Source organism: Vigna unguiculata, chromosome 9 (assembly GCF_037176805.1).
Source record: "Vigna unguiculata cultivar grain cowpea cultivar isolate G323 ecotype 2 chromosome 9, ASM3717680v1, whole genome shotgun sequence".
Classification (NCBI taxonomy): domain Eukaryota; kingdom Viridiplantae; phylum Streptophyta; class Magnoliopsida; order Fabales; family Fabaceae; genus Vigna; species Vigna unguiculata.
The window spans coordinates 13362464-13385410 of record NC_140800.1 but is presented as its reverse complement, the minus strand read 5'-3'; the positions used below and the strand labels follow the sequence as shown (position 1 = coordinate 13385410).

Here is a 22947-nt window from a genome sequence, read left to right as displayed (position 1 = left end):
AGGAATCAAATTTAAATTTGTTTTGAAACTAATATAATAAATATTTTCGATTGTTATCTTTTTAAATTCTCAAATATTTAAATTCAAATAAATACTTTAAAAGTGATTTCATATATAAAATTTTAAAAAATAGTGTAACTATAAAAAAAAATTTATTTGATGTATATGCAAAATGTGTACAAATATTTGATGAAAAGTTGACTATACGTTTTATTTTGATGAAGATTGAAAATGTGGCTATTAAAAAATTAGTTGAATGTTATTTTTCTATGTCATTTTGTTGAGTTGTTATAACAAGTTATTTTATTATTTTCAAATTTTATAATTTTTTATTTTATAATTTTATAATCTTGTTTTATTCTCTTATCGATTTTACAATTTTATGATTTCTAATTTTACAATTTTATAATTTTACAACGTTATAATTTTATATTTTATAATGTTAAAAATTTATATTTTTACAACTCTACCTTATGAGACCGCTGTCTCCATAATCGGCTCGTTATCAAAACTTCTTCATGACCTTCATGCATAACTCCAATACCATCCTTCTTCCGCAATTTCCCACCTATGACGGTGGTTACTCAATGTCAGATATGTTAGGAAGTTTTTGTAAGTGGTATTGGATTTTGATGGTGTTATCTTTTTGTAGAATGAAATATCAAATTTTGATATATTTTCAATTTTGGATTAAAATTATAAAATTATAATTTTATAATTATAAATTTTTGGATTAAAATAATAAAATTATCAAATTTCTAAATTATAAAAATATGAAATTTTAAAATTAAAAAATTATGAAATTATGAAATAAAAAATAAAATAATTAGAAAATGATATTATAAAGTTATAAAATTATAAGATTACAAAATTACAGGATTAAAATATTATAAGATTATAAAATTATAAGATTATAAGATTATAAAATATCGTCTGACGATATTATATGGCAAGATAACAACTATGTTACATCAATAAGAAAATTTAAATTTATTGAATATTCAAGGGACTATTAAAATTTGTTAGAGACTTAGTTAAAAGTTCAAAAATTTAGTAGGGACTTAAAATTAGGAATTTCAATGGAGCGAGTAGTATATGGGTAGTAACCCTTTCATATCCTACCCGTTGTATAAATATTCGTCATGTACGTGTCTCCATATCTGTGCTGGTATTCATTATGTGGGTACCTGTATATAATTTTTTTAATATCCATGGATATCCATATGTACATGCGGATATTTACAAAAAAAATTAAAATATTTAACATCATATTTTAACCATAAATTCAAATAAAATATAATATATAACATTCATAAATTTCAAACAAAGTCCAAATAACCCATTAAAGTAGTGTTGAATGACAATTTACAAAGAAATGAAGATTTTTTAAAACCAACTGATAAAAAATAACCCATTCAAAATTTATGCTTAATATTGTAATCATGTTTTTTTTTTAATTTAAATTAAAGTATATTGGGTACGGGTATCCATGGTACAGATACTATGATACCCGTACTCACCTTGTTAACATGCGAGTATTATAAATACCCCTACCCATTATTCACAGGTATCCATTAACAATATTCATTTCTTTCCCGAATATTTTTTCACATTCCTACTGTAACACCCCATTTAATTCAATAAACGAAATTAAAGGAAACGTCACATAAAGATAATATAATAGCGCGATCCTGGAGTTTAAAACTTAACTCCTTACAACCCAAGGCACACCACGATGCCCGAAAGGAAACTAGATAAAAAGTTTAACAGAATATATAGAAATAAAAAAGACGGACAGGTACATGGGCCATAGCCCTAAAGGAAAGCCCATCAAGAACATGAAGCCCAGCCCATGCAGACTATACGGCGTAATCATCTCTCCTCTGTTGACCACGAGTACCTCTCGCATCTGCTCCCATCAATAAATTGATGATCATCACAAGAGTAGAAAAAACAACATACAGAGCAATCAAACAAGTAAAGGATAAGCTAGAGCCAAAAAGATTTTTATCATGCAATCAGATATACCTTCACAGTCCAATATACATATATCACCCAAACATGTTATGACCATTCAATCAATACACTAAGACTCGACTCGACTCATCCAGATACATATAACCTGGTCAGATTCAGCAGATGCTTGCACTTGTGGTGGATACCTCTGCCCACCCCCGATCTGCTCACCCCCGAGCTATGTGTTACAAGTGTTATAATGAATCAATTCCCTCACACACAAGGTTAGCCCTTAATGAGTTTCAGGCCTCCTACTACTCTCACCACAAGAGTCAGTCCGCTCTAAGTGAGACTAATTGACTCCTTAGAGTGTCAGGATGCGATCCTTACCTTGAATCCTTACCAAGTTATATAGATGGGGCACCACCATAGACACCCACTAACAAGGGCCATGGAATTACGTCTCGACCACTAAAGCACGACCCTGAAACCCCACCTAGAGATTTCAAGGAATTATGCACTGACCATGGACCAATCATAATCAAACAAATAATATTTAACATGCACATATAAACATCTCATGCCGAACTTTACCATCCATCCTCATTTGTATTCCATGTTGAATCCATCTCATTCATCCTTCCCAAACCACGAAGGTATAAGTGTATTTCATACCAACACCATGCCATATCCATTAACCAACTCATCCTTTTAATGTCATGAATCATCCCACACAAACATCATACTCACATCATGTTAAAACTCATGAATCACAATCATTACCATCTCATGCGTACAAAGTCACTCAATTCGTAACCCATGAACCACATCACTCATGCATAAACAATCAGAATATACTTTAATACAATAATCCAGCCATACATGTGACATTCGTCCAATAACACAGAAGAAATCAGAACAAGGCGCATCCTCGCCCAAGTCTCGCTCAGGCTGAGGGTGCTCGCTCAAGTGAGAGGTTTCCCTCGCTCAGGCGGACTCCCCTCGCTTAGGCGAGAAGTCGAGGAATGGGAACAGTGACTTCCTGCGAGATCTCGCTTAGGCGAGCCCTCCTCGCCCAAGCGAGAATGCATCTCGCTCAAAACGGGGACTCATCGCTTAAGCGACCTTTCGCGTAGAAATCCTAGGCGAACTCCTGTTAATCTTGCCTAGGCGAGACAAGCTCGCTTGGGTGAGATTATCAGTCCTCGCCACTATCCGTACGTGTATCAGTTGTATTTCACACACAAACGATAGTACCAACCATCCCATGCATCCATAGTAGCATACTAGTTCAAGAATCATGAAACACAAGTAAGACAAACGACGAGCACATTAAACAGAAAGGATTCTAGCTTCCCTTACCTGGAAAATGCTAGCCAAACGACCTCGACACTTAAGCGAATAAGCATGAAAGTTCCCGAAGCAGATTTAAGAGCTGAAAACCCTAACACAAAAGGGGTACGAGATTACTACAAGGAACCCTAACAGTAATTACAAAGAACCAAACCAACGAAGAAGAGTATGAGTTGACGAACCACTTACGTGAGTAGAAACGAGGTCGAGCTAAATTTGAATCTGATTAAACTTCAAACCCTAGCAGAGCTATGGGAAAGGGAAAGGAGAGTAGGTAAGTTACTGTTTTGCAAGAAAGGCAGAAATGAAAGGGGGTTAGGTTGCCTTATGGGCTTTTGACACCCTATGGGCCAGTACTTAGGCCCAACAGATGGAGCTAGGCCCTTTTAAATTTTTAGGGCAGAAAAAGAGGGTTTTACACCTACTTAAAACGTAATTAAATCTTTTCATTGTAAACTATAAACAATAATTATTCATATTATTAAAAAAAATATTTTAAAGATTAAATCTTTGGAGTTAATTAATTTATTTCGATTAATACTTTAGAATTTTGAAGATTATTATTCATATATTTATAAATATAAAATTGATATAAGTGTATGTCTAAATCTATCAATTCATTGACATATTTTTAATTTTTTACTTAATTTTATTATTTTAAATTTTAACGTTTATAAATTTTAAGAATTATCAACTCTATAGACATTTTTTTTTCTTTTTCAATTCTGATAACAAATTTATTTCCTAATAAATAATGTCTAAATATAGACAAGGCTTTTGTAATGGCACAAAGTTGCTTAGTGTAAGCAGATTGCTTTTGAATCCTATAACTGAATTTATGAGAAATAAGCTATAGGACGATTATGTTGATTAAGAACAGCTCCAATACCACTGTCCAAAGCATATGTCTCTAAATTAAATGGTTCCACAAACTTCACACAAACTTTCGCCTCCGTTCTCGTTTCGCGTTGCCTCTTCGTTGGCGGTCTACATTTGCGCCTCCGTTCACCTTTTCACGTTCCCAAGTCGCGCCTCCGTTGGCATATACGTTTGCCTCCATTTGCTCGATTGGGTTCTTCAACCTCGTTTAGAAGAAGAAGGGTTTGATTGAGTCCTATAACTGTTCCTTCCCTATTTCTGATATGACATTCATCAAATTATTCCTTCCTTTATGAATTTACCATTGCCTCTATTTGATTTGAGTGGCCAACTGTACAATTAGGGTTTTCACTTTGATTCCTTTGGTGACTTCGATCGTGGGTTATTGTGGGCATATTTTAAGAACTATGGTCATTAGTTAGGTTTTAATCTTATTCATTTCTCTCTGTTTTTGTTTGAGTTATCTCACAGGGACTTAGCATACTGCAATATAGTTGTTTCGATTCCTAAGGTTGTCAGTTAGTGGGGGTGAAATTTTTAGATGTGGTTGAAGAACCTAGTTAGTGGTTTGTTCTTTGTAACTTTTAAGGGTTGCAATAATAATTCAAACAAACAATGTTCCTGTATAGGGAGTCTGTGTACATCCCAGTAGTTAAGTACAATAGGGAAGCCTGGGAGGGATGTACTCGAACACGGACACGACAGGAAAGGGTGTTATTCAGGATAAGGCAGAGTCAGTAGAAGAAGATGGGGAGAAAGTGATAGGCTTAGGGTGGTGCGATCAGATACATGTATCCCGACCCAGGTGTCGTGAACACCATGGCCCAATGGCCAGACACATCTTGGCCACTGGAGTCAAGACGTGTTATGTGGCTTGACAGGATAGCAAGCGCATTTAGGACTGGGGGCCGAGTAGATGTCGACCCTAGGTGCCTGGTACATCTCGGCCCAAGGGTCCTGATACGTAATGGGCCAACAACGCAGAGGGGTAGACCTATCCCAGTCATGGCAAAGATAACACACAGGTCCAAGAGCTTAGAAGTTCAACAGTAATGAGAATGTAGAAATGTTACCGTTAAGGTCTGGGGGCAGTTACCGTATTGATTAGATTCCTTAATGCTTAATGGGAGAAGGAAACTGCCCTGTAGGCAATAAAGTTGGGAATAATGCCAGGTAGTATAAAGGACAATTCACTGACTGATAGGTGGTATGCTATCTAAAACTCATATAGTGCAGAGAGAATATCGAATTATTGTTGACTTAGGCATCAGAGTGTTTGCAGGTACCCCACTCTTGACGGTGAACCAGAGTCAGCTGTAAGGAGAGGAGACGTGGAGTAGGAAGAAGAAGACTGAAGGCTCTTGAGATCGCTTGGTTCCTACCATATAAGAACAGTTTCTATGTAAATGGTTTCTGTATATAAGTGTGTGTTTCAAACATGGAGGGTAGATACTTTAGAATCCTACATAAGGTGTGAATGTTTTTCTTTCATAATTAATCAACCCTATATAATGAAGCGTAACATATCTTCACGTGCTTTGTCATTGCTTGTAACCTTTGGCCTTTGTGTGATGAAGTGGGTATAATTTGAATCAAGTAAACAAAAAATCTTACGGTGAGATTGCAAGAAAATATCATTACTTTTTTTTAGAAAAGAATTTTAGTGTTGAATAGCAAATATTACTAATTTCTAGTTTGTTTTTGCATTTTTGTGGGGAAGAGGAACTACAGACCCTTCTCCATGCCTATTTGGGCAACATCATATTTATTTGAAAGAGAGAGGCAAGAGAAGGTAGCTAGACTTGGTGGGGAAAGAGTATCAGACAATTTAGTTTGTTATTTTCTATTTTATAGTGTTATAATTTTTTATATATTTTAAATTATATCAATTATTAATTTTATTGAATTATTAAAGTATAATAAATAATTAAATATTAAAATTACAACCGATACACTTGATAATGACGTAATTAATATGAGAATTAATTATAATTAATTAGTGACAATTAAATGTCATAATATAATGATAATAATGTCAGTTTAAAACGTCGATTTTCCCATTATATTTGGTAGCTAGTTTAAATATTACGTCAGTTTTAACTAACATTTTTTACCTCTTTAAGCTGCCACTCCACTTTATATGTAATATAAAATGACGGTTGTTGCGGCGGTTCACCTATAACTGTCATATTATATTTTGTGATAACAAGAATTATGACGTTTCTGGAAATCGTCAGTTAAGTAAATAATGACAATTAAAAATGACGTAAATTACAAAAATAACCGTCGATATTTACACGTTTTTTGCAAGTTGTTTTAGGATTAAAAATGTGTTTCTTTTGCCAGGTTTTATTTAGGGGTTAGGGTTTAAGGTTCTAGTTGAGAAAAACAATAATTATTTTAATTTTTTATATTAATGATTAATCTCAAAATAAACTTTGCAGGTTTATGAAAAAGTTTAGACTTGAGAAAGAGACTTCAAACTTCAAGATACGATCGAGTTTACTCTTTATAACTAGAACTATGTTTTATTGTTTTAACTCATTCTTTTTGTATACTTATTTTTATATATTATAATTTTTTATTTCATATAAAAATATATAGATATGTTAACTAGAAAATTTGAAATAGGTTATTCAAAAATTCAGAAGAATAGAAAAGTTGAGGCTTTCATTACATCACAAAAAAGAGATATGAATAAATTTATAAAAATAGATAAAAAAATGAATTAGAAAATACAAGTGGATCTTCTTTGAATGCACAAGATAATAAAAATATAGACATAAGTGAAAATAACAATAGGGAAAGAGAAATAGTTAGTGGTGAAGATAAGTTTGATTCTCAAACTCATGATAACGATTAAACATATATCAAAGATTACTTGGATTAGCCTTATTATCTATTGAAAAATAAATGTTAAATGAAATTAATTTTGACAATTTAATAAATAATTTCACATAAAAAAAATTCAAAAAAAAATTAAATAAAAACCTCATTGTTAAGTTTGTTTTAGTCCTTCCAACCCTTTGATTTAGCTTGCTTAGAATCCTCTTAATTATTTAAGGGTCACCGGTTGGGACAAATTTTTTATAGCCTTTATTTTACAAGTTTCCATAGCTACCCTGATCTTGAAGTAATGCCCTAAATAGTCCATTTCTTTTATGCCAAAGGAACACTTTAAGAGTTTATCATAAAGCTTATGTTGTTGGAGAATGCGTAAAACAGTTTCCAAATGTGTAAGATGATCTTGCCAATTTAGCCTATAAATCAAAATATCATAAAAAAAATTCAACATAAACTTTCTTAATAACCCTTGGAAAATATCATTCATTAGACATTGAAAAGTACTATCAGCATTTGTAATGCCTAATGACATAAACCAACCACTCATAATGTCATGTGTTTTAAAAGTAATTTTGTGTATACCCTTGTATTTATCCATAATTTGATGATAATTGAACCATAAATCAAATTTTGAAAAAATAAGTGACACTAGACAATCCATCTATTAATTTATCTATTGTTGGAATGGGGAAATTGTCCTTAATAGATATAGTATTAAGAGCTTTATAGTCTATACAAACCTACCAAGATCCATCATTCTTTTTAACTAAAATAATATAATTTCTTCATTTCAATAACTAATTTTTCGATTTCCTCCTTTTGGCTATAGGGATACCTAAAGGGTTTGACCTTAACAAGACCATCACCATCCAACAAGGGAATAGAATGATCATGAGATCTTGTTGGTGGTAGACCAAATGGAGTATCAAATATCAAAGAGTACTTGAAGAGCCCTAGACCCTTACTAAAGATAGAGGAGAGTGTTTAGGGAAAATATTTAGAAGAGATGTTTCTTCACCTTCCTTTTCTTACTTTCTTTAGTTTTTGTCATAAATAAATTCTAGATTCGTGTTTGTCTTTGTTTTGTAGGTTTGCTTTTAGCACCCCTCTTTGTATGTTTGAGACCCCTTTTAGAAGAATTGAATGGTTAGAAGCCTAACCCAACATGAGGATTTCTTTTGGACATTTGATGAGAAGCACATTTGTTTGAAGGAGAAGGGCCTTGGACACAAGCCTACATACATGGGGTGACTTTTGGAGGAGAAGGATGACTTGTTGACCATCTAAAAAGGTCTGAGGCGCCATTCGAGAGCAAGGAGAAAAAATATGGGCCACATATGTCTAGCCAAGGTTGCCCTATAGTTTCTAAGTTGCTCTACCTTCTATAATACATCTTTGTATATTTGCAAAGGTCCCTCCCAAAGCCTATGTAAGGAGACCTATTGATGATTTGATATGAATCTAATTTTTTCAGTAATAGCAATGGATTCAATTATAACACAACATTGTCGTATCCATAGGGACTTGGTTTGAATAAAATAGTGACATATGATCTATTTGAATTTGTAATGAAATAGTTATAAGAGTGACAAATTTGAAAACAAAGATTTCCTTAATAATTAAATGATAAATGCTGATAAGAATGTTGAGATTGAACTTGGCTAATCTTCTTCCACTATATTGTTATCTACTCGTTTATAAGTTATGTTCATTACTTTAGTGTTCCTGAAAGTGCTCTATATTGTAATCCTAAATCTATTCCGATATCTAGGATCTAAGATTATTAGACTTAGTGTGATTCGTCACCCCCTGATTGAACGACTTTTGCATTAAGAAAGTGACCCTATATTAAGCTAAAGCAGATAAATCTATTCATAGCATCTAGCAACATTAGGAAATTTGATTAAATCTAAAATTAAACAAGTTTCAACTTAATTTAATTTGATGAAGTAAGATGAGTGATCAAGTCATCAAAGTAATACGCATAAATCAAATAACCAACACGTAAAGCAAAAATGTAACATATATTTGAATAAACAACAGTGTAGATAATTAGAGAAGTTTGCATTCAATCCCAACAAGAGAGAATCTAGTTGCTCATGATAATGGATATGTACAAACATTTGGACCTGTTGTTCTCCTCCCATGGTTCTCCTAAAATCTATTACAAATGGTGTCTAAAATATCCTAAAACTGAAATGAAGATTCAACAAACAAAGAATAGGGAAAGACTCTATTTTGATAGAAATTAAAGCCTAGCACCAACTCCAAAAGTGTTTGTCAACTCTTAATGTTTCCTCCCAAGGTGGATTTTCTTCTAACTTGTGCCTCTAAAGGCATGCTCACACTCATCTCAAAGTATTCATGACATATCATCAATTCATTAACACAAACATGATAATGCATATCGATACTCATCCCATAATCACTGGGAATATTAACTTCCCTTACCTAGTTCTAGTACGTAACACTACAAAAACTTACCACTACATTCTTACTCATTCTTTCATATCTATGTAGCCACAATCTTTCTCATAAAGCGTAACTCTTCACTCACTCGTTTTGTTTATTTATAGGTTTCACTCTCACCCTTAAAACTTTATATACTCTTAAGAGATTTTACATTATCCTTCTAATAACCATAAAAAATCATATATATATATATATATATATATATATATATATTCATACCTTTTTGTTTCTTAGGAAAAAAATCTTAAAGATAATCCTCATAATATCCCTAAAAACAAAATAATAAAAATTACCTTAAAAATAATTCTCTTACACTCAATAATCTTTTAAAAATTATTCCCATATCATCAAATATTTTATCTCTTAAGAAAGATAACAATATCAAGATTATACATCAATGTTCACCTTACCAGCTACGGAAACTTTCTTTAACTACAAAATCTTTCCCATAATAAATATATTCTCAATATCCCCCTTGATAATTCTCTGGAAGATAATCTTACTAGGATTTGTTATGTCTTGCCTAACAAAATTGTATTGTCTACTCCCTTTAGTCATTAGTGTCGTCTAATCCTTATATTATTAAGGTCGTCTATTGCTCATATCATCCATGTAATGTCTTAGTTGGAAATTACTTAATAAAATAAATAATTATAAATAAACTCAAATCGTCATAAATTACTATTCCCAAAACGCAGAAATATTTAAAATTTGTTCATCGCGCTTAAATTCAAATTAACAAATCCATAACTTTACTACAAGTTTCGAAAACCGACTAGAAGTAAATAATATAATCATAAGTAGTTCATAATAAGAACTCCCATGATAGCCCTCTCTCCGTTTCTATGCGTCTTCAGCATAACCTAGAACATCATTTGCTCCCGTTGGCAAGTCACACAATCATCGCCAAACATAAACAAAAAGGGTAAGCTCATATCAATATAAACATACAATTTAATAATATAGAGATTCACCCAAGATACTTTATTCAACTAAATGCTTAATCTTAAACCATTGTTACCCAAGGTTTTTTTAACATCGTCTCATTATATAGATGAAACTACTAACCCAAGCACACCATACAAATACTTGACCATAGACCCAAGATATATCATGTTTCCACGAACTTGCCCGCTCGTGGTCCAACCTCTATGAACCTCCCCACTCGTAGTCCAACTCTACGGACCTCTCCACCCGTAGTCCAACACATGTGATCCAACTAGCTATGAACCTCCCCACTCGCAATAACTCTTTAGTGTGAGCACAAAACATACGAACATCCCCACTTTTATCCTCACATGAGAGTATCATTAATATGAACCTTTCCACTCATATTAATCATGTGTTCTATCACCAGTCACAAACCTACCCACTCGTGACAATGTCAAACATCTCCTAGTCCAAGCCCGACATCTCAAAACACACAAAGCGCAACCAAAATAGCACACTACCCCCTGCATTATCGCCTAGCGTTGCCTAAACACTGCTAAGCAAAATCTTAGTGCAGATCGCTTGGTGGAAACCTCCGGCCCCAGGCGCCAGGCAGAAACCAGACCCATTGTTTTAGTGGTTATCGCCTAGCGGTTCATTCGTCACGGCCAGGTGCCACGCACTCGAAGGACTTCCCTGGTACTCCTATCGCTTGGCAGCCTCCCCTATGCTGTCAGGTGTTATACTAGTAGCGTGCCAAATGTTGGTTTAGGACCCCAAAATGAGTTTTCACACCCCAAACAGTTCAAGGGCACATCCAGGTTACATATTTAAGTGTCTATACCTTGCATCTAATTTCACAATTATCATTCCACACAACATACCACCCAATCAATCATCACACATTTTTTTTTCATCCATGTAAACTTATGCCAACTCTTGAAATTGGTCAAAAATGCACATTGCACATATGAGTTAAAAACATAACAACCAATCACGCCTAAAATCAATGAACTGCAACATCTAGGATACCCACTTCAAAACTGTTCTACCATAACCATTTTATTTATCCAAGGTACCATGCAACCCTAGTCTTTAACATTACCACATGACCAATCAATCATACATAGGTTCATGTCAACACCCACTTTCGTCCGGGTAAGAAATAGTTGTTTTTAGAAAATAATTAGGAAGAGAAGGGAATAATAAAAAAGAGAGTAGTGAACATTAATTTGATTATAGATATATTCCTACTTTTACTGTCATCCCATTTTAACTTTAATTTAATTTTATCTTGTCTTATTTTATTTAGTCTTGGTTTCTTTATCTTGTTTATTTTATTTTTATTTTTATTTTATTTCATTTGTTTTTTTCAAAAAATTATGTATATAAAAAAATGAAAAAAAAGAGAAATAGAAGAACTAGAGGTTAACATAAGGTCTTTGATATCAACAGACCTATATCTTTCTACTATTGGTTAATTGAAAGAGGTTTAGAGGTGCATCAACTATATTACCATTGTTTTTGTATGTTAATTGGGAATTAAGTGTAGTAGCTAGCTTGCCATGGTCATGATGACGGAAGGAGCAGGAAGCAACATCTGCTTTCAACCTTATCCCACGTCTCGAGGTTGGAAGGGGTAGAGAAAAAGGGAACAAAACAGAAAAGAGAGAACTATAGAATAAAAGGGGAACTAAGATTCATAAGTTTAGGGGAGAGATCTCAAAAAATTGATTCGAGAGGGGGAGAGACAAGAAGCAATTGAGATTGGGAGGAGAAGAACCATCCAACAGCAAGCAACATAAGCACAAGGAGGCTGCAAGAGCCAACCAACATGAAACAAAAAAAAAAGACTAGAAACATGCGAAGGCCGAAGGCCGTGACAAATCCTCATCACTCTCCATAATCCACTCCACTCCATTATTCTTATGCCATACAGATTCCCTCCATTATCACTTTCATCTCGAACCTGCACAAAAAATTTCACTAACGGACCTCCATCACCAAACAACAAATTCAATTTCAAAGCTATAATTTCTTTCCTCAAATGGTGATGGTCTTGGTTGCCACAACCATAAGGTTTCGTGTTTGAGTGAGCCACTTTGACGCAAGAAGAGGAAAGGGGAACTCCATGACAATTGGTATCTCCGGCAATGCTCTTTGCAAGCGGCAATGACGTCGTGGCGACAGTCTAGGTCGCGGTGGTCTGAGTTGGCAAACGAGAGGCTAGAGCAGCATGGTGTGCGACAGCAAGGCTCCAGGATCTGGCTTGCCTCGCGCAGGAGAAGAAACTGGAAAGAAAGCGTTCGGAAAGATGGGTTCTCGTCGACGACACCTCTAGTGATAGATGGCGACGAAGATGGCATCTCTCGACGGTCGTCGGATGTGCGGTGGCGGTGCTTACCGCTAAAGTCGTGGTGGCTCGTGGAGTCAGCGAGAAGAGGTTGTTGCATTAGAGAAGAATGACTATTTGGGTCTTTGGGTTTGAAGAGGGAACCCTAATGTTTAATGTTTGAAAAGTTAGGCTCAACCCACTTTTACTTGCGCACCCCTTTTTTTTCAATCTCAGCACCTCCATTGTTTGTGTTGGCCTGCTGCATATTTTTCTTTTTGCACCATCAAGTTTAATGACCCTCACAACCTATTTGTATTTAAATTTTATTTTAGGCTCATTTTATACTTTACTTGATGCACTCCCACATTTACTCTACACACCTGATTTACTTCATGCACCTCCACATTACTCATGCACCTTCATATTTTTGTTTTTCCACTTTTATCCTTTTTTTTTTAATTCCACCTTTTTATTTTCCTTTCTAGAATAAAATAAAATATTTAAAAATTATAAAAATTATAAAAATACAAAAAAAATAATAATAAAAAATATTTTCTTTTCTCTTTTGGTGTTGTCTGATAGCTCGCTTTGTGTGACATTATTTTTCAAATAATTTAAAAATACCAAAAAGATCATAAAATTTTAAAAATATAAAAATATTAGCATCTCTAAACAAATTATATTTTTTAAGAACTACGTGATCCTTGATTCTCCATTGCAAGATACGTAGGAGCACGGCCAGTCCTTGTCGGGTTTACCTTCAAAAAATGAAATCATTTTCCAAATAGTTTTCAAATATCTTTTAAAGAACTACGTAACCCTCATTTCTCATTTTGAATGAGAATACGTAGGACCAAGGTCAATCCTTGTCGGGCCCAAAAAATTAAAAAATATTTTTGTTTCTTTTTAGCATTATTGTCTTGTTATTTTTGGGGAAAATTGACATTTTGAAAACCACATCAACTTTGCATTTTTAATTAAAGATATTGCCCTCGGGCAGACGCTATAGGGTGCTAACATCTTCACTATGTGTAACCGACTCCCGGATCCAAAATTTGGTTTTTCGCAGACTTGTTTTATTTTCGTGGTTTTCCATAGTTTTCTAGAATAACTATGGTGACGATTCCAAATCTCTTTTCAAACTTGTTTCTTTCCTGGTTCACCGTCCTGTCGTAATTTCGGTTGCGACAGTTCATATTAATGTCCATTACCCATTTTACCTTAATATCATATGCAAAATTTAACTTAGCCTCCATAGAACCCAACCCTTGCCCAAAATACCCAAGACCAAAAAGGGTTGTTACTACACTGGCTGTCGCTTGGCGACAAGTATGCACCGCCAAGCAGTGCATCAAATTTTGGGCAGAACTTAGAATGTTCCTACCCCTGCTAAAACCCTAACACCCCAAGTCTCGGTTCTAGTCAAACAATTGCATTAATATCCCCTCAAGTGAGGTTTCCCGCATGCATGCTTTTCCAATAAAATTATATAAGGGTTAAATATGTTTTTGGTCCATCAAGTTTGAGCGAAATTTGGGTTTAGTCCCTCATCAAAATTTTTGACCAATTTAGTCCTTCATCTTCCAAAATGCGTGAATTTAGTCCTTTTAACCAAATTTTGTTAAGTTTATCTGACATTTCAAGCGCATTTCATGATAGGATTTAAATTATTTATACTGTTTGACACATTTTTGCTTCAATGTTAACTTAAATACTATTATGAAATGCACTCGAAACGTCAGATAAACTTAACAAAATTTGGTTAAAAGGACTAAATTCACGCATTTTAAAAGATGAAGGACTAAATTGGTCAAAAGTTTTGATGAGGGACTAATTCCAAATTTTGCTGAAACTTGAGGGACCAAAAACATATTTAACCCATTATATAATTGCAAAAACATCATGATTGAACCCTATTCCTCAATTCACACGTTAATAGAGACTTGACCAGAGACTCAAAATATCACAAAATCCACAAAACGTAGCAAAAAAAATTATCAACAGTCAATGCACAACCAATCACGTACAATGGTCAAACATATTATGAAAGTAATAAAATAATTAAATTAACACACTAATGGCATAGTATTAGGACTTGCCCAAGTCCTTCCCATAATAGTTGAGTACTCTCAACCACTTGAGCTGGTACTATTCCTTAACATAACTCTCGACATTAAATGTCATAAAGATTCCCTTATCCCGCATTTATATTAAATAATTATTTATTTAATTATTTAATTTCTTGGGTCTTACTGTCTACTCCTCTAATCATCTAATGATCACATCATCCACTAACCACTCATCTAACGCTTATATCATTTATTCCCTAGTTGTTTAATGCTCATATTGTCTACTCCCTCAATTACTAGGGTCGTTCAATCGCAAGAGTCATCTACTCCCTTAGTCGTCTACTCCATTCACAAGAGTTGTCTAGTGCTCATATTTTCAATAGTAATCATCTACTCTACCTTATACTTATCTTTTACTGCCCATAACATCATTCTTTTTCGTTTATTTTATATTTATACAACATACATTTAAAGGGTCTTACAAAGTGTACCTTCATATCTATATAACCTCTCGATTATCTTAATATCCAACGGGAATTTTCTTACAGCTCTCTTAAGCAACATAATAAAAACACCTTGCACTCTTAAAAATATAAGATGAACTCACATCATTTGGTATTTAGAGCTTTGGTTTAATGAGGTGTTTATCTTGGCTTTATTGCCTAATTGTTTTCCTTGTAGGGCTATCTTTGTGATATTTTTTCTTGTGTTCTCCTTGGTATCTTGGCTAAGCGAAAGATGAGTAGCTTAAGCCCAAATCAAGTTGTTGTCCAAGTTGTTGCTGACTGGACTTGTCATTTTTTTGTTTTGTTGGTTCGACTTGTTGTTTTCTATTATGTTGGTTGGGCTTGCTATTTTCTATTTTTGTTGGTTGGACAATAAGTATACTTATTGTTTTCTCTACTTTAGTTTGCTGGACAATGCTATTTTCACATGTTAAAATGTCCAATGTTAAATGATAACATGTCTTGATATACTTAGCAATGAGGATGCAAATTCTTAAGTAAAAATTTATATGATAGCTACATGTTTGTGTGATTGTCTATGTTGCCTAACTTTTTGCTTTAGTCATATATCATATATGTTCACTTGAATTTTTTTTTCCTTGTTTCCAATCCTTGAACATGCTTGATGAAAGGCTTATCTTAGGTTACATGTATCTTGAATTGATTGGTTGAGTTTGAACATAGGAGCTAAGTGTTCATTTATGTCTTACCGCTCTTTAGCAATCCTAATTCAATTATAGAATCAAATTAAATTCAAAAGCGGTGCCTAAAAAGTGCTTGGCCAAGAGCTATATAACATAATTTTGAAAATGATTTGTGCAAAAAGTTTATGTTATATTTATTATAAAATTGGAACATCTAAGTTGTATTGATGAGCATGGCTGATTATTCCACCATTTTAGGATCCTAATCTTCTTGGTATGTGTAGTTAGCTAAGTTTTATTTGTATGTTCAAGTGTTTCCATTGAGTCTTCTTTCTAGTTTTTAACTTTTTAGTGTTCATAAAAGTTTTTGTCACATCTTTCTTTTTCTTAGTGTGTTATTTCTTGTTTTGATATTTTCTTGCTTGTCTTAGGTTCCTAAGTTTTGTCTTTCTAAGTTTTCATACTTAAACTCCTTTAAGTGATTGACGTTCATATTTTCACTTGAACACCAATTTCCAAGAATTTGGACCTTGTCAGATTTGAACACTCTTGAAACACTTGAAAGTTTAAGTGCATCCTACCCTTGATTTTGGTGAGCTAGACAAATATTTAGAAAGGATCAATATTAGTTAAAGTACGATGATCTAATAAATCAACTACTCTTTTTATGTATTAATTGTGCAATCCTAAGGACAAGATGAGATGAGTGATGTTAGTGAGCATGTGACATGGTTAACTCATAGCAAACTATATAAAATATATATTTTTTACAATGAGAATAAATTACTACAAACATACTAAAATATTACAACTTATTTAATAGGCAAAATGATTTTCTATTACAAATAATGAATCATGTCTAGGGATGTCAATGGGACGAGTAGGGTACGGGTAGTAGCTCCCTCATACCCTACCTGCTGGATAAATATTCGCCATATACCCGTACCCATATCCACCGGGTATCTGTTATGCGGGTACCTGTATAATTTTTTAATATCCACGAGTATTTACAAAAAAATAAAAATAAATATTTAACAATATATTTTAATAGTAAATTTAAATAAAATACAATACATAACATTCATAAATCTCAAATAAAGTTCAAATAACCCATGTAAATAGTGTTGAATGATAGTTTACAAATAAATGATTTTTTAAACTAATTGATAACAAAATAACTCATTCAAAATCAATATGTTAATAATTTAATCATGTTTATTTTTTTTAATTTAAATTAGAGTATAGCGGGTATGGGTATCCACGGGTACGGATACTATGATACCCGTACCCGCCCCAAAAACATGCGGTATAAAAAATACCCGTACCCGTTACTCGCGAGTATCCATTTACAATATCCATTTCCTACCCGTTGCAGATTTTATTCGTGGATATCTACGGGTACGAATTTTTCTACATCCCTAATCCTGTTAGCACTGTAACATCTCACTTAATAGATAAATCTAGTTAAATAAAATATCGCATAATTTATAATATCTAAAGAGCATGAGGCTTATAGTATAAAGGATTTTACAGTTATCCAAATATACCAAAAAGGAAAGCAAAGGCACTACACAATACCAGGAACAAAATATAAAAGTTCAACAGTTGTCCAAAAAGCTTGCTCATAAGCAAGAGATTACAAAACAACAAAAGCTCTTCAAATGTGAGCTCAACAATAAGCCCAACTTCAACTCATGACCAATTAAGCTGCAATGTTCCCATCGTCACTACGATCACCAGGGGCTCCCATATCTGCTCATACCAAGGAATTGGTGATCATTGCAAAAAGGAAAGCCACACAAGAAGACAAACACAAGTAAAGAGGGTAAGCTAGAGTAAAAAGATTTTTATCATACAATTAAGCATGCAATTTAAAATCAAGAACACAACAATCATCCAAGCATGTTATAGCAAACAACAAGACTCTAAAACTTAATTTATCCGAATACATATAATCGATTGGATTCACCGGATGTCTGCACTTGTGGTGACCTCTACTACTCTATCGAGCCATTGCCAATGGGTTTCACCCTACCATGCAAAAGGTTAGCCTTTAAACCATTATCCTGCCAAAGACTAGGGTCTCCTGCTACTCTCACCACTTGAGTCAGTCCGCTCTACGTGAGACTAACTAGCTCTTTAGAGTTTCAGGATGCAATCCTTACTTGAATCCTTACCTAATTATATATACTACAACACCACCATGAAATCTCACCAAGAGATTCATGGAATTACGTCTATCTCATACCACAACCATGTCTCTCCAACCAACCACAAATTTATCAAGGATAACAATCTCATGCCAATATCCAACCAACCAATCAATCATGATTCATGACTTTATTTATACCAAGCTTATCAATTCCAGTCCCATCATATCAGGTAGAACATACAAGGTATCATACTTAAACTTTTTAAAGAAATAAACCAACCAATTATTAGAAACATATAAGTGTTCAACCAACTTTGTCAATCTCGCTCAGGCTAAGGAGCTCTCACTCAAACGAGAGGGACCCCTCGCTCAAGCTACCGACTTTCGCCTGGGCGAGATTGCAAACAGAGAGCACATTGAGGTCTCGCTCAAGCTAGCTCATCTCACTCAGGCGAGATTACTCTCGCTAAGACGAGAGGCCTTCGCTTAGGCGAGCCCTCGAAATAGAGAGGGGTGAGTTGCTGTTATTCTCGCTCAAGCGAGAGCTCCTCGCTTAAGCGAGAGCTTTTCGTTTGAGCGACCACCCAGCTCGCCTGGGCGAGTTCAACAAAACCCACTTGCTCTCACGCATGCAAAACCAAATTCAAACCATATCAGCAACACAAGCAATGTATTATCACACGATCAACAACATGTATCAAGCAGCAAAAACATAAAACAGACCAGAAACAAGCAAAATAACTTAAAAACATAGAACCCTAGCTTCATTTACCTGAATAGTTGGAAAACCAACGACAACACACAAGGGAGAACACCACATTTCCACTACAGCTTACGAAGCTGGCACGGAGGAATAAGAAAAACGAAATTGAGACCCTGACAGAGATTAAAGTGGAACCAAAGATTTCGAATGGAACAAAAAATTAGTCTTAGGGATTTAGAACTCTACTTATGCGGAGGGAGAACGCACTACAAGCTTGGAGGAAAGGAGGAGCTTACTGAAACCCTAGCACAACTCTCTGTTACAGGTGGGAAAGAAAAGTCAGTGGCTGTTATGAGTTGAAGAGACAGAAACGTGAAGGGAAAGCAAAAAGAAATGGAAAGAATACTTAAAAGTTTTTTGAAATTGGGAAAAGCTAATGGGATGATTTGGACCTTACCACTTGGTTTGGCCTAACTTATAAAATAAAATAGGATTTCACAAGCACAAAACCTAAAAGAAAATATTTGTATTATATATTTTTTTTCTTATTTACTAATAGAAGTATATGCGTTACGCGCATGTGTCTATTTTTTCTTTTGTTGTAACAAAAGTTTTATTAAACTATAAAATGATTTTTAATTATTAAAATAAAAAATATATAAACTATAAAATACTTCTTATAAAAATATATTCATAAAAATATTTAATTTTTATGATTTAATTATAAGTAATTTTTTTATCGTGTTTATTATGAATAATTATTTGAATGAAAAAATAATTACTAAAAGGTAAAAGTGAGAAATGTATATTTTTTATTTTGAATAATTATTTAAATAAAAAGATGTAGATACTAAAATATAAGATTGAAAAGAAATTGTATACGTCGAAAAAATTATCACCGATATTTAATATTTTATTATTTTATATTTATAGTAGGAACAAATTGGGATGAGAATATAAAAAATAATGCGACGGTGTAAATAGCAGAAGGATATGGAAACTGAAACTCCAAGCTTGTTTAGCAACAAAAAAAAAGGCGTTTTTTCTATTGGGCCTGGGCTGTGAGGGTGAAAACATAACCGAAGCAGAAGAAGCTTGAGATATAAATTGGAAAACCCTAATTTAGTTTTTCCGGTGCTGCAAGGGCTCAACGCAGGAGGTGAGTGGTTGTGTGTGAGAAGAAGAGAGAAGATGACGACGCGGTTCAAGAAAAACAGGAAGAAGAGGGGTCACGTGAGCGCCGGCCACGGACGCATAGGGAAGCACCGGAAGCATCCCGGAGGGCGAGGTAACGCCGGTGGCATGCACCACCACCGGATCCTCTTCGACAAGTACCATCCAGGTTACTTCGGGAAGGTCGGAATGCGGTACTTCCACAAGCTCCGCAACAAGTTCCATTGCCCCATTCTTAACATCGACAAGCTCTGGTCCCTCGTCCCTCAGCAAGTCAAGGACCAGGCTTCCAAGGACAACAAAGCGCCTCTCATTGACGTCACGCAGTTCGGCTACTTCAAGCTTTTGGGAAAGGGCGTTCTGCCGGAGAACCAACCCCTTGTCGTCAAGGCCAAGCTTGTCTCCAAGATTGCCGAGAAGAAAATCAAGGAGGCTGGAGGCGCGGTTGTTCTCACAGCTTGATTTTAACCGTACCGGTTGGTTTTAGTTTTTTTTTTTTCGATTACATCCGTTTTTGATGGATTGGCCTTAGGATTTAATCTACTGTGCTCTTCTTTGGTTTAGTCTAGTGTGAAGGATTGAATTGAATTTTGGAATTTTTCGAATGCCTTCTCAGTTGGATTGGATTCTCTTTTTCTTGTGATAAAAATGTTTTCCTCTTTTACTTCTGATAAAAGAACTATCTGTTTTCCTGATTTGTCCCGAGAATAATATGTTTTCCTGATAGTATCTACTCAAATATTTGTTTCGAAAAATAGGATTTGGGAGGAATACATGTGACACCGCTTAAAGAGTGTTCTTGAAATTTAAGAAGTCTGAAAGGGAGAAATGAAATTCAATATAAGGAATAATCCATTCAAACTTGCATCTCTCTACTTCATATATATACATATATATATAAACGTAAAATTTTCTTTTCATGGACTATTTGGAGCAAAATAAAATTTTTTAGACAAAAGATTCTTTAAATTCTGGGGATGATTGAAGACATACAACCATCTTATATAAAAGATGTGGTCTTATGGTGGGATAGGAATGATGTAAACATAAAAATTGTGAGTAGTCTTGCTTGTTATTACGGAGAAAGGGGACTCCAAAATTCTAACGAAAATCATAAATGGTTATGGCTGAAGCATTGGGGTCAAGAATTTGCATTATTGTTGATGAAAAGAGTTATATTTTTTTAAAAATTATTATAATGAAATTGGAAAAGAAGAATAAGATTAAGAATGCAACTAGCACTTAGCAAAAATAATTTGAGAGAAAGAAAAAGACTTGCAATGGCAGGATGCCGAAATGAGGGCAAACAATTAAACCGTCACCAATTTTCACTATGGCGCTGTCATAACAGATTTTCGAAAATCGCTAAACATGTCCAATTCTAAGACATCGATTTTCTTTGAAGGTTTTAAAAAATTATTTGTAGACCAGATTTGTTTAAAATGGATATATTTTCATTCAAAGTTTTTAGTGCATAAAATTGGGGATGTAAATTCTAGATGTGTAAGACAATGTCTCCCTAATTGCCAGGCTAAAGGAAATGTCTTTAAGCAAATTTACACCTTCAAGTTGAACTTGTAATACCTAATACTTATTTTTTTAAAACTGTAATAAGATTTTACATTGAATCTCGTGATTTTCATTAAATTGGCAAAAGCTTGTAATATCTGAACACTTTATATTTTTCTTTTACTAACTATAACATAAAAGCTTACTTTGAATCTCGTGATTTTCATCAAATTGGCAAATGTGTATATGAACTTAAGTACTCTTGTTCCTTTACTGACACCAAAGTTAACATGAATTAGCTAACCTGTTCATAGTCTTATTATTAAAAAAAGATATGATGTTACTTTAAAAAAATAGTATAAACAAATTCAACTAATGATTAGGGATATTGAAAATGGATATCCGCGGATAATGGATACGGGTAATTTTTTTATACTTGTATGTTAATAGGGCGGATACGGGTATTATAGTATCTGTACCGGTGGATACTCGTACTCGCTATACTCAAATTTAAATTCAAAAGAAAAATTTTAAAAATGATTAAAATATTAACACATTGATTTTGAAAGAGTTATTCTTTTATCAATTGGTTTTAAAAAATCTCCATTTATTTGTAAACTATCATTTAATACTATTTAAATGAGTTATTTGCACTTTGTTTGAAATTTATAAATGTTATGCATTATATTTTTATTTGAATTTATAATTAAAATTTGTTGTTAAATATTAAAATTTTCTTTCTGCAAATATCCGTGGGTACCCGTGCATATCCGTGGATATTAAAAAAATATGCGGGTACCTATATAACGGATATATGCACGAATATAAATACGAGTATGGGGCATATATTTATCCAGCGAGTAGGGTACGGGGGAACTACTACTCGTACCCTACCTGCCACGTTGACATCCCTACTAATGATATTAAAAGTAAATAAGTGTTTTTAACCAAAAATATTTTTGATATCTTAATGTATTTTTCAAATATATATCTTAATTTTCAATTTTGAAATAACAAAATTCTCTTATATCCCTATGGTTAGCATAAGCTCATGTTTTAGGCCTATTTACGTGTGGCTTCTAGGGTTAGCTTTGTGTGTATATATAACACACCTCTTGTAACATTTTATACACAATCAATATTGCACAATCATCTTCTTCGTATATTTCGTTATTTCTAAATGGTATCAAGAGCTCTGAAGGATAAGGATTATTGCAAAAGTTTCTCTTTCCTAAACCCTAAGCCTTAAGCTCTAAGCCTCTTTCGCAAATTTTATGATTGAGAATGGATTCTTGCTAGGGATGACAACAGAGCGAGGATGAGTTTCGCTATCCCATACCTATTTCCACACAAAAAAAAATTCATCTCATCCCCATACCCAAACCCAACAGGTGTCAAACTTTTGTCCCATCTTCCACAAAA

General features: G+C 33.8%; 1 pseudogene across 1 annotated transcript; it reads left to right on the top strand.

Annotated features, from left to right (window-relative positions):
* The first annotated feature begins 19965 nt into the window (after positions 1-19965).
* Positions 19966-20711, top strand: LOC114162372 (large ribosomal subunit protein uL15x pseudogene; annotated as a pseudogene). The gene has a single exon (XR_014984466.1). The product of XR_014984466.1 is annotated as a large ribosomal subunit protein uL15x pseudogene (transcript).
* Positions 20712-22947: the final 2236 nt, after the last annotated feature.